This window comes from Periplaneta americana, chromosome 1, assembly GCF_040183065.1.
Source record: "Periplaneta americana isolate PAMFEO1 chromosome 1, P.americana_PAMFEO1_priV1, whole genome shotgun sequence".
Taxonomy (NCBI): Eukaryota; Metazoa; Arthropoda; class Insecta; order Blattodea; family Blattidae; genus Periplaneta; species Periplaneta americana.
The window spans coordinates 203,017,480-203,031,038 of NC_091117.1; the positions used below are offsets into that span (position 1 = coordinate 203,017,480).

Consider the following 13,559-nt stretch of genomic DNA (forward strand, 5'->3'; position numbering starts at 1 on the left):
GAAGTAAAAGTGATACAATTAACCAAAAAAAGAAGAAGAAGAATGTGAGTGTTAGTGCAAGAAAAGATTTAAGAAACGGAGTGGAAGTTAAGAAAAGGAAAAGGGGAGAAGACGAGAATAAATCATGGGGAAGAAAAGTACTGGATACGATTTAGAGAGTTTAGAGATATTGAGGGAAAAGGGGCAGAGGGGGAAAATGAACCTGGTTTATCTCCATCGAATCTGATCAGGAGTAGTAAGAACAGAATATTAAGGGTGGTATTCATAGACATTTCGCAGCACGCGCTACGAGCGTACTAAGCTAGCCACGGCTATCCACTGGTTACTAGTACAGAATTCAAATCATATCCTATCGCTAACACTGGTTTATGAATACGAAAAACGCTGATAATCCACTGAAAACCCGCGCTAAAAATGTCTATGAATACGGCCCAATGTGTTTTTGGAGAAGATAAGCCAAGATTATTTTCTATGAATATTGTTGGTGATAGTGAGAGCAGAAAATTAAGTGCTTTAGACGTAGCAATGAGAATATGTGAAGTGGAATATTGGAAAAGAAAAATGAACGAAAAACAGGTCAGTGAAGTACAATAAATGAATAATGTTAAAATGTTCAACCTTATGACTTATCAATTTAATATTAACATTTATTAATACATGTTAAATATAAATAACGTATAAACGTTTTCGCCTTTTACGGCATCATCAGATATAACTTGCTTCTACGATATGTAAATTATATAGCAGAATTTTGTTTTCTATTATAGTAAACCACCAAATTGGTGTTATAATAATAGGTAATATTATGTACTGTAATAATGACTCACGAGTTTTATGTATTTTATTGTTCGAAAAATTTTTAGGTTATAAATAAGTCTACATTGTAGGCCTAGGCCTATAACTAATGTATTTAGTATTGAAATGCATAAAACTCATGTTATAATGGTGGTCCACACCTGTGGAGTAACGGTCAGCGCGTCTGGCTGCGAAACCAGGTGGCCCGGGTTCGAATCCCTGTCGGGGCAAGTTACCTGGTTGAGGTTTTTTCCGGGGTTTTCCCTCAACCCAATACGAGCAAATGCTGGGTAACTTTCGGTGCTGACCCCGGACTCATTTCACCGGCATTATCACCTTCATATCATTCAGACGCTAAATAACCTAGATGTTGATACAGCGTCGTAAAATAACCCAATAAAATAAAATAAAAAATGTTATAATGGTTTCAGCCACATGTGTATTTTAAACTGACGTAATTTTAAATTCAAAAACGTTTTTCAAAGTCACATGATATCGTGTTTGTAATATATAGCTCAATTTATGTAAAGCTTTGTTGACGTAATTTATATCTTCATTTTATATTTGTCATAATTCATAAAATAGTTTATTACAATAGGCTACATATGGCAATGGGTGAGGATGATGATGGTGAGGAAGGGAGAAGGGGAAACCCGGTGCTGGCACGTAGCCTACTCCTGTCGAATAGCACCAAGAGGGCTGCCAGGCTTAACGTCCTCATCCGACGGACGAATCACTATCAACAGTGACATAGGGATTATAAAGAATGGACACTGAGCGAATTTTCCTGTGTTTTGTTTCTCTGTGCGCAGCGTTTAGTTCCACTTTCAAGCGCTAGAGGTTAGTGTAGTCGAGCATACGCTAAGATAATAATTGAGAATAGAATTGAGACACAGGATCCAAACATCGCCTACCTTATTGCATAATCCAGTAACGCTTTGCTTCAAATAAATTCAAGTTAACAGCTTTTCCTTATTTCTCAGTGACAAACTAGTTGTAATAATAATATTTTATATTTCAGATATAATAAATTATATTATAAAATAATATAATACATTATAAAATTAAGTATCGAATTCGTTTAATATTAATTTGTATATAATATATTATAGGTATATGGTTTTACTTCTTGTAAGAGTTTTGTTTTTCCATTTTCAGCGCTATCAAATCATTACATATTTTAATTGTTGTTGGGGTCAACGTCTCAACTCTCATTATAAAGGAACTCTAGAGTCTAGGCATTACAGTTAATGATGGATTTATTATTTTATGGATCCAATTTATTTTATTTGAGTACATAATGTACCTAGATGCATGAATTATATATGTGTTATATTTCCGCTGTGTCAACTGCTAGCTGGTGTGATGTCAGCGCCAACTCTAGGGAGAAAGCAGAATCTCACGCTTTAGCTGGCTTGAAGGTCATTGAAATCAGTCCGGCTACATCAAAGGTACCGACGCGAAGTGTCCATTCTTTATAATCCCTATTCGCTGTATGCACTGCGGAGAGATTTGGGATTTAACCTAGGCATATTGGTGCACAGTTTAGTGATTAGAAGTTGTGCACCGCCATCTCTCCTAGTCCCGAGGTAGAAATTTTACAAGAAATGTGAGAACCATAATAGCAAAAATCAACACCACACTGAATTCACAATATGTCAAACTATTTTATGCAATAAATACTATGGTAGGGAAACGTGGACAGCAGATGAGCGATAATTTCAATACTGTTTGTTTTGGCGTATACCGTAATAATTAGTTAAAAGACCTAAAGATGGCTCTGCCTAAAGTCATTGAAAGAGTGTTTTTTAATTGTTGCATTCTTATGATATCTTATATTTTATGTTATTGATAAATTGTATTTTGTCGATTTCTTGAAATATTTATTTAAGCTTACTTCGTCTTACTTTTAATCGTAGTCGTAGTACCTCAACGTTAACTATTATGCTTCTGAAGCAGTACACTCATGAGAATTTGTCAGCAGTTGGCAACATTGACTGTTGAAGGTCCTATACAAATGGCGCGTTCAGATAGCAACGTGAGGTGGCAACAAGCTGCAATAAATCGAATAGGTACTACACCCTTTCCAATAAGGGTAGGGAAACATTTGTTGTGTTGGCTCTACTGACTAGAAGTCCAATTTTGCTGCAGTTCACTACAGTCGTAGTCTGCGACAATCAGTCTGTTTGTGTAGGCGTATGTATAATCAGCGGTTGAGTTAGTGTCAGCTGATGCATGTGTATTTGTTGTTGTGCAATGTCACGTGAGGCAGCAAATTGTGCAAGTTAATGTTCCGCATTTCCAAGTAAGTATAGCTGTGTTTGTTTAAACAACTAGGGTTTAGTTGGATGTAATTAAAGTTACCTCGAAACGCAGTGTTACGTATCAAAAATCCTGTTCACATACTTTTATTATTCTGATTACCTTGAGATAAACCTGTAGTTCAGTATCGATTCTGTTAGAATGCGTATAACCTGGAATTGCTATTTTCTAGGTTGTAAATACTAATTTGTTTGTGAATGAAGAATAGAACGACGACAGTACCGGTAACAGGCTACCGAGGCAAAATCTCTGTATGTTGTACAAATGATAACTAAAGCAAACAGAGTTAGATAAGACTTAATGTCATGTGAGCTGTAAAGCTGTCATGTATCGAAGTCCCAACTTGACTGGCTGCAGAGTTTGAAATGTTCTCGTTATCAAGCTGTGTTGCATGTTTACCGGAAGTTCGGCCGGTTTTAGTGCACAATCGCAGTTTCTTCGCGTACGTACATGCAACATGATGCAAGGTTTTCCTCGTAAGTTTTTGACGCTCATCATATTCATACATGAATTAAAAATCAGAATAGATGTGATATTTGAGAATATTTACTATTTACTGACTTACTGCAGTATGTATATCGAGTGTACAATGTGGTAGGAAACTATGCGTGTTTGACAAGAATCATTTTCAGTAGTTATCCTATAAGCAAATATTGAAATAGTACGTAGGTACGTATTATGAAATTAACTCTCGAACTTGCCTAAACTATTTTTCTTGAATATTAAGACATTGCTTTTATCGTTAGTAACTACAATATACCGAAACAAAATGGTTTCATTCCTGAAATCGTGTTACGACTAGATATTACAAGGTATTTTACACTTTCAGTAATACTATAGTTCAGGGGCCTGTTTCATAAACACAGTAATAATATTAAGTAATAGCATTACAGTCATGAAAATAATTTTATTAACCGACTAAATTCTGTTTCATAAACGTTTTGCACGAGTCATAAAATACGTACAGTAATATTATTAATTTCTTAATGAGCGCATTCTATCAGACTTTGGTTGCGAATGGTCATGCATGGTAAACGGTGGTTATAGTGTGCTTGTATCGTTTGCAGCCAGGTGATTTGAGGTTAAGGCTGACAAACATAACCTAGTTGGTCTGCACTCTACAGCTATTTATATTATCCTCTCTGTTAACAGTTGTTGAATGAAATAAGTTTTGAAGTGCTATGTTTAATAGCAACAACAGAGTAAATCGTACTATGTGTAAAAGTTTGGGAGACATTTATTTCAGATAAGATTGTAAATCATTGCAACTCGAAGTTATTGTTTGTTATTTGATTCAGTTGATTTACGAGTAAAAGAAACAATTTGATAAATCTAAAATATTGTGAACAGATATTTATCATTCCTAATTGTTCACGTCTCTGCTGTTGTAAAGTTTGCAACTCCAAAAACAGTGTATCAGTGACAGAAGCGTGTGTGTGTGTATGTAAAACTTGCACCTCGTTGTCTAAAGAAGTACCGTATGAAAATATTAAGCAGTGAAAACTTTTGATGATAATATTGGAGCAGCCTTACGGACAGTGTTAACGACAGGGTTAGTGGACCCTATAAAGCGTCTTATGCAAGATATTTCAAGTTCCGTTATAGTTCGGAATACTGCGCAAGTAGGCCTATTTACATAAAAAAGCTAAAAAAAATATTGGTGCAAGAGTAAATAAATACAAATGCAAATGCGGTGAAGTCGTTCCTAGAAAATATCGTATTTGAGTTTGAATGTGTGGATGTTGTAGAAGATTAATGTTATGACGAAATTAATAAAAATATTGAAATTGTCTTAATGGGCTTTTATTGCTGATTATGTTGTAAGTAGTATTTTCAAGAATTTACCTGACTATACAAAATATAAATATGTTCTAATTATTAGAGATTGTGATGTGGAATTGTAGATACGGTACCTATAAATCTCGTAAGTAAATTTTAGTTTATCAATAGGGATGGTTAAAGTAGTCCATATGTTTTGTAATACATCCACTTGTTGATATATGTCTGCACAAGATCTTGGCTCACCAAGATCTTCACAATGTTAATTAGTCAAGAGTACCTATGTAGATTCAGGTTGTCACAAGTATACATTGAAAAAACATTTCAATAGGTACAGCAAAAGTTAATATTACTGTATTTTGTGATGTAAATGTCCCATAGACATATATTTCTGAACAATTATTATAATTTTAAAAATGACAAGAAAGGAGGGGAAAAACGTTAAGTTCATTCATTCAAATAACATAAAAAAAATGAAAAATATATAGTAATTACTTTCTAACAGTTCTATACTGTAATTTAATTTAGGTTTGACCCTTTCCAATTGTTCCTCTTTTTCAATTAGATAAGATAGCTTTCAATTTCAGTATGGTCCATCTACATTGGCGTCTATGACAATTTGTAAGAATGGAGAGGGACTTGGTCAGTCATTCATTTTGTCTCTGATGCTTTTTAAAATGGGGAAAAGACGTGAAAATAACTTGAAGAAACAGAGTTTTTTTTTTTTTTTTTTTTTTTTGCGAAAAGTTCACGAATTGAAAGGTCAACTATTTGAGGGTTTTCACCAACAGTAACAAAAAAAAAACTCTAAGAAAGAAGCTTGGATGGAATTGCGGGATTTTGCTGTATCAATTGGCTTGGTAACGAGTGATAAAGATTATATTTATGTACGTAACGCAACATGGCCAAACATGAGAACCAGAACTGTGTTAAGTACGTAATATTTTTCTTTGTCTGCAATTGTATTTTAGTCTGTTTTAATTTAATTCCATGCATGTCTGATACACAATGATATTGTCCACCACTACCCAACCAATGCAGAGCAATTTGTAGCTGTTTCTGAGAAGTTAACGATTTATTCCTTTCTGTGGGATGTTCTAACAAGTTATCAATTCTTTGAAGGACATATCCAAATGTTTCAAAATTTAAGCGAAACCTTTCATTATTCATTATATTCGTAACTTTCTTGCATGGTTGTAGGATATTCGTTGTCTAAAATTTCTTGGACATCTGACAAACACTCCCTCTTCATCACTATTTGAGTCAGAATTATCTATTTCAAATGTTTTCACGGTTTTATCTTCAAAATCTAACCCTACATTGGCATTTAATTTTTACAAATTATTAAACTATTGGGCCCTATTTCATAAAAGTAATAATTTAATACCATTACTAAAAAGGTAATAGCATTAGGTAATATTATTACTGTTCTGTTTCATAAAAGTAATAGTTAATAATATTATTTATTACTGTAAATGCTCATAATATTACTAAAATAAATAATAAAATTACTAAACTGTTTCATAAAGCAGCAAAGATAATTAAATTTATTAATAATATGAACCTTAGTTCCATGACTGTATTTTAAGTAATAGTTTAATAATTTGTAAAAAGTAAATGCCAATGTAGGGTTAGATTTTGAAGATAAAACTGTGAAAACATTTGAAATGGATAATTCTGACTCAAATAGTGACGAAGAGGGAGTATTTGTCAGACGTCCAAGAAATTTTTGACAACGAATATCCTACAACCGTGCAAGAAAGTTACGAATATAATGAAACGTTTCACTTAAATTTTGAAACATTTGGATATGTCCGTCAAAGAATTGATAACTTGTTAGAACATCCCACAGAAAGGAATAAAGCATTAACTTCTCAGCAACAGCTACAAATTGCTCTGCATTGGTTGGGTAGTGGTGGACAATATCATTGTGTATCAGACATGCATGGAATTAAATTAAAACAGACTAAAATACAATTGTAGACAAAGAAAAATATTACGTACTTAACACAGTTCTGGTTCTCATGTTTGGCCATGTTGCGTTACATACATAATCTTTATCACTCGTTACCAAGCCACAGCAAAATCCCACAATTCCATCCAAGCTTCTTTCTTAGAGTTTTTTGTTACTGTTGGTGAAAACCTTCAAATAGTTTACCTTTCAATCCGTGGGGGGGGGGGGGGAACTCTGTTTCTTCAAGTTATTTTCACGTCTTTTCCCCATTTTAAAAAGCATCTGAGACAATATGAATGACTAACCAAGTCCCTCTCCATACTTACAAATTGTCATAGACGCCAATGTAGATGGACCATGCTGAAATTGAAAGCTATCTTATCTAATTGTAAAAGAGGAACAATTGGAAAGGGTCAAACCTAAATTAAATTAAATTACAGTATAGGACTGTTAGAAAGTAATTACTGTATAATTTACATTATTTTATGTTATTTGAATGACTGAACTTAACGTTTTTCCCCTCCTTTCTCGTAATTTTTTTAAATTATAATAATTGTTCAGAAATATATGCCTATGGGACATTTACATCACAAAATACAGTAATATTAACATTTTCTGTACCTATTGAAATGTTTTTTTCAATGTATACTTGTGACAACCTGGATCTATATAGGTACTCTTGACTAATTAACATTGTGAAGATCTTGATGAGCCAAGATCTTGTGCAGATATATATCAACAAGTGGATCTATTACAAAATACATGAACTACTTTAAACCACCCCTATTGATAAACCAAAATTAACTTACGAGATTTATAGGTACCGTATCTACAATTCCACATCACAATCTCTAATTAGAACATATTTGAATTTTGTATAGTCAGGTAACTTCTTGAAAATACTACTTACAACATAATCAGCAATAAAAACCCATTAAGACAATTTCAGTATTTTTATTAATTTCGTCATAACATTAATCTTCTACAACATCCACACATTCAAACTCAAATACGATATTTTCTAGGAACTTCATCGCGTAAGTACGTATGTCGTTATTGCATTTGTATTTATTTACTCTTCCACCAATAATTTTTTAAGCTTTTTTTTTTATGTAAGTACTTGCGCAGTATTCCGAAGTATAACGGAACTTGAAATATCTTGCATAAGACGCTTTATAGGGTCCACTAACCCTGTTGTTAACACTGTCCGTAAGGCTGCTACAATATTATCATCAAAAGTTTTCACTGCTTAACATTTTCATACGGTACTTCTTTAGATAACGAGCGTGCAAGTTTTAGACACACACGCTTCTATCACTGTACACTGATACACTGTTTTTGGAGTTGCAAACTTTACAACAACAGAGACGTGAACAATTAGGAATGATAAATATATATTCACAATATTTTAGATTTATCAAATTGTTTCTTTTACTCGTAAATCAACTGAATCAAATAACAGAAACAATAACTTCGAGTTGCAATGATTTACAATCTTATCTGAAATAAATTGTCTCCCAAACCTTTACACATATTACGATTTACTCTGTTGTTGCTATTAAACATAGTACTTCAAAACTTATTTCATTCAACAACTGTTAACAGAGAGGATAATATAAATAGCTGTAGAGTGCAGAACAACTATAGGTTATGTTTGTCATCCTTAACCTCAAATCATCTGGCTGCAAACAATACAAACACACTATAACCACTGTTTACCATGCATAACCATTCGCAACCGAAGTGTAATAGAATGCGCTCAGTAAGAAATTAATAATATTACTGTACGTATTTTATGACTCGTGCAAAACGTTTATGAAACAGAATTTAGTCGGTTAATAAAATTATTTTCATGACTGTAATGCTATTACTTAATATTATTACTGTGTTTATGAAACAGGCCCCAGTCATGGAACAAACGTTCATATTATTAATAAATTTAATTATCTTTGCTGCTTTATGAAACACTTTAGTAATTTTATTATTTATTTTAGTAATATTATGAGCGTTTACAGTAATAAATAATATTATTAACTATTACTTTTATGAAACAGAACAGTAATAATATTACTTAATGCTATTACCATTTTAGTAATGGTATTAAATTATTACCTTTATGAAATAGGGCCCTGAGAAGAAAATACTGGCGGACTGTACTAGGATATCTTCGCATTTATTACTCACACCAGATAACTCATTAGCACAGCCAAGCCATAAATGAGTTGGATTCTCGTAGCGCTTTTAAGTCTGTTGTTTCTATATACGTAGTTCCTTACCAATTAATGATAGTTTTGATTTTCAGTGCACGGTATGTATCAAAGCAGTATTTTAATTTTAATAACTTTAAGATGCACTCTCAGAAAACGGACGGGTGGAACATGGCTTAGGACAGCGATTCCATTAGGCAACCCGAGGGTACATGTACCTCCTCCAAAATTTATTTCTGGCCCACAAAGAAAATATTGTTGTTATTTAGTCAACTGTCCGAAGACAGATCTGAAACTCGCAAGTTTTTTTTTACTTGGATATTTAACGACGCTGTATCAACTACGAGGTTATTTGGCGTCGATGGGATTTGTGATAGCGAGATATTTGGCGAAATGAGGCCGAGGATTCGCCATAGATTATCTGACATTTGCCTTACGGTTGGGGAAAACCTCGGAAAAAACCCAACCAGGTAATCCGCTCAAGCGGGAATCGAATCCGCGCCCGAGCGCAACTCCGGATCGACAGGCAAGCGTCTTAGCCGATTGAGCTACGCCGGTGGCCACCTCACAAGTGATACCAAGAAGGCACCACTTATGAGGCAACTAGGCCAGGAGATAATGAGGTAGTGTGGCTGTTCCTTTCCCCCTCCATTGCATACATCGCCGATTAGCTACATATTACACTAGTCAGACTTTAGATCAGGCATAGGGAATAGGAACTTTTTCTTTTATTAACCCACACCAATTTCCAACAGCAACGATACTCGAACGTCTGTTTGTATACAAGGCGGCACCAGTGGCGGAACACAATCGAATTATAACTATTTGGATCTGTTATTATTCAAATCAAAGAAGTACTGCAAAACTACACATAAATATATTATACTTCATTAAGTGTAACCAAAATAATAACTTACCACATCCGGCGACGCTGATATAACCTCTGCAGTTGCGAGCGTCGTTAAATAAACCATAACATTTAATAACTTACTCTATTATTACAAAACATAAAAATAAAACTATGTTATTATATAACAAAAATAATACTCTTCTATTACAAAACAAGCCACCGGCGTGGCTCAGTCGGTTAAGGCGCTTGCCTGCCGGTCTGAAGTTGCGTTCGGGCGCGGGTTCGATCCCCGTTTTGGCTGATTACCTGGTTGGGTTTTTTCCGAGGTTTTCCCCAACCGTAATGTGAATGCAAGGTAATATATGGCGAATCCTCGGCCTCATCTCGCCAAATATCATCTCGCTATCACCAATCTCATCGACGCTAAATAACCTAGTACCGTAGTTGATACAGCGTCGTTAAATAACCAACTAAAAAATTACAAAACATAAAAATAATACTTATTGTTACAGTTTTTAAGACTATCTGCACGACATTATCTACTAGACAGCCTGCTTTAACGCGCCTCTCAATATATTATGCTGTGAATTGCAACTAATTCATCTGATTATTCATTAATGGATTTTAGAAATCGTCGTAATATAGCTATGGAGCAATTATGTTTCCCTATCATTGCTGGGTCGCCATCTGTGGCTATACAAATCAATTTATCCCAGGATAATTAGTATTTTGTCAAAACTTCAAAGACAGCTTCAAAAATATCATTTCTCAAAGGTGTAAAATGAAGAAAATCTTGAAGTAGTGAGTTCAGAATCCACGCCCGTAGAAAAATGCTAACTGCGCAGTGTCTTTTGTTTCAGTGCTTTCATCGATAGCTAAAGAGTACCGTATCAACTTTCTCAATTTCACTTTTTGCTGATTTACTTTTTTTGTCTGTGATAGTTCGCCGAGAGAGACTTGTTGATTTAAATGCTTCAGTTTTTTCCGGACAAAGACGCTCGGAGACAATCATCAAACATTCTCTAATAAATTCTCTTTCCGAGAAACATTTCAAATTTTCGGCTATGTGCTTGGAGATGAGACAACTGACTCGAATTACGTTTGTTACTGAACAGACTGAAGTGGGCTCATGTCTTTAACTCTTATAACCTTCTGAGACGGTTTCGACCTCTGCAGAAGGAATATAAAAAGTAGGCCTATGTTACTTTTAAATATGCGTAATTCGTAATACCTTAAAATCACAAACATTTTGTAAAAAAAAAGTACACATATACAGAGACATAATTTTATTTTTACTAACATTTCTAATATTAACCTGGCTATACCTTTGCTCATACAGCAGAGTCCGTATAGGTCAGTTTCTATCTGATGCTTTTCCAATTCACTGCGGGCTAAAGCAGGGAGATGCACTATCACCTTTACTTTTTAACTTCGCTCTAGAATATGCCATTAGGAAAGTTCAGGATAACAGGCAGGGTTTGGAATTGAACGGGTTACATCAGCTTCTTGTCTATGCAGATGACGTGAATATGTTAGGAGAAAATCCACAAACGGTTAGGGAAAACACGGAAATTTTACTTGAAGCAAGTAAAGCGATAGGTTTGGAAGTAAATCCCGAAAAGACAAAGTATATGATTATGTCTCGTGACCAGAATATTGTACGAAATGGAAATATAAAAATTGGAGATTTATCCTTCGAAGAGGTGGAAAAATTCAAATATCTTGGAGCAACAGTAACCTTTACTTTTTAACTTCGCTCTAGAATATGCCATTAGGAAAGTTCAGGATAACAGGCAGGGTTTGGAATTGAACGGGTTACATCAGCTTCTTGTCTATGCAGATGACGTGAATATGTTGGGAGAAAATCCACAAACGGTTAGGGAAAACACGGAAATTTTACTTGAAGCAAGTAAAGCGATAGGTTTGGAAGTAAATCCCGAAAAGACAAAGTATATGATTATGTCTCGTGACCAGAATATTGTACGAAATGGAAATATAAAAATTGGAGATTTATCCTTCGAAGAGGTGGAAAAATTCAAATATCTTGGAGCAACAGTAACAAATATAAATGACACTCGGGAGGAAATTAAACGCAGAATAAATATGGGAAATGCGTGTTATTATTCGGTTGAGAAGCTCTTATAATCCAGTCTGCTGTCCAAAAATCTGAAAGTTAGAATTTATAAAACAGTTATATTACCGGTTGTTCTGTATGGTTGTGAAGCTTGGACTCTCACTTTGAGAGAGGAACAGAGATTAAGGGTATTTGAGAATAAGGTTCTTAGGAAAATATTTGGGGCTAAGAGGGATGAAGTTACAGGAGAATGGAGAAAGTTACACAACGCAGAACTGCACGCATTGTATTCTTCACCTGACATAATTAGGAACTTAAAATCCAGACGTTTGAGATGGGCAGGGCATGTAGCACGTATGGGCGAATCCAGAAATGCATATAGAGTGTTAGTTGGGAGACCGGAGGGAAAAAGACCTTTAGGGAGGCCGAGACGTAGATGGGAGGATAATATTAAAATGGGTTTGAGGGAGGTGGGGTATGATGGTAGAGACTGGATTAATCTTGCACAGTATAGGGACCGATGGCGGGCTTATGTGAGGGCGGCAATGAACCTTCGGGTTCCTTAAAAGCCATTTGTAAGTAAGTAAGTATACCTTTGCTACCCCCTTCCACAACTGAAATTCGATGATACTGGCGTAAAATACAAACAAATCACTTTACTAGGTACAGGAGGGAAGAAAAGTAGTTCATCCATTTACGTTAATTAGGAATTATCGCGATTTTGAGTTTGATAATTTTCATTATGTTTTCCTTTAATCAAAATACAGTACAGTATTAACAATAAGTGTTTTTACTCCTGAACTGAGCTATCCATTCGGACATAGGCCTATTCATTATGCAGTGTATATTATACTGTCTACAGCACATTAGCGTACAATTTAGAGAATTAAGTTAGATTGAAAAATAATCATAATATGGATATTTAAACACATTTTTGAAAATAGTGGCCGTTCATTTCGATACAGGCTTCAGTTCTTTTGTGCATATTATCGCACTATAGACTATTGTACCTAATTCCAATTACCAGTTTCGTCCTTCGTACTAGTAACTGATGTGGAAATAATTCTGTACTTAATCTATAAAAGATTACCTGACGTACTTCTGCTCGATCCGAAACGATAAAATTACTTAGATATGCTATCTACTTTCCATCCAAGTAGTTAACGTCGCAGGGTCGTAGAAAGGAAGGAGATCCTTTTATTTAAGTTATTTTAAACAGTTGTATAATATTACGTAGACCTCCAATTCCTAACAGAAATTAATGTTTTCAGAAAAGAGCTAAGATAGCCCAGCCATTAGCCTTTACAGAGGGACGAGCAGAAGTAGATGGGGAAAATCGGGATGAGACGTAGGCAAACGGACGACAGTACCTGTGCGAAAATATGATTCAATATTGAAAGCTCTTTTGTCACTGAAAAATGTGAATATATTTCTGGAACGTACTATACTCACTAACTCAGTACTGTTTAGTGTCACCGTAAGGCACTTTGACTGCATACGCGGCCTTGGTTCTGTGTGGAGGACGATTGGAAGTTTAGTAGTAGAAGGGGTGGGAGTGAAGTACGTTCAAAAACTCAG

At 34.8% G+C, this 13,559-nt stretch overlaps 1 protein-coding gene across 6 annotated transcripts in view; it reads left to right on the top strand.

The window, feature by feature from the left end:
* The first annotated feature begins 457 nt into the window (after positions 1 to 457).
* The window catches only part of LOC138706470 (putative leucine-rich repeat-containing protein DDB_G0290503), a 57,371-nt gene continuing 44,269 nt past the window's right edge, over positions 458 to 13,559 (top strand). For 4 of the 6 annotated variants that reach the window (XM_069835833.1, XM_069835807.1, XM_069835802.1 and 1 more), the window contains exon 1: positions 2,808 to 3,100. The gene's annotated coding sequence lies outside the window, so the exon portion shown is untranslated. Of the gene's footprint in view, positions 577 to 2,807; positions 3,101 to 3,462; positions 3,594 to 13,559 lie in introns of those variants that run through there. The other 2 variants (XM_069835816.1, XM_069835808.1) reach the window with 2 other exon arrangements.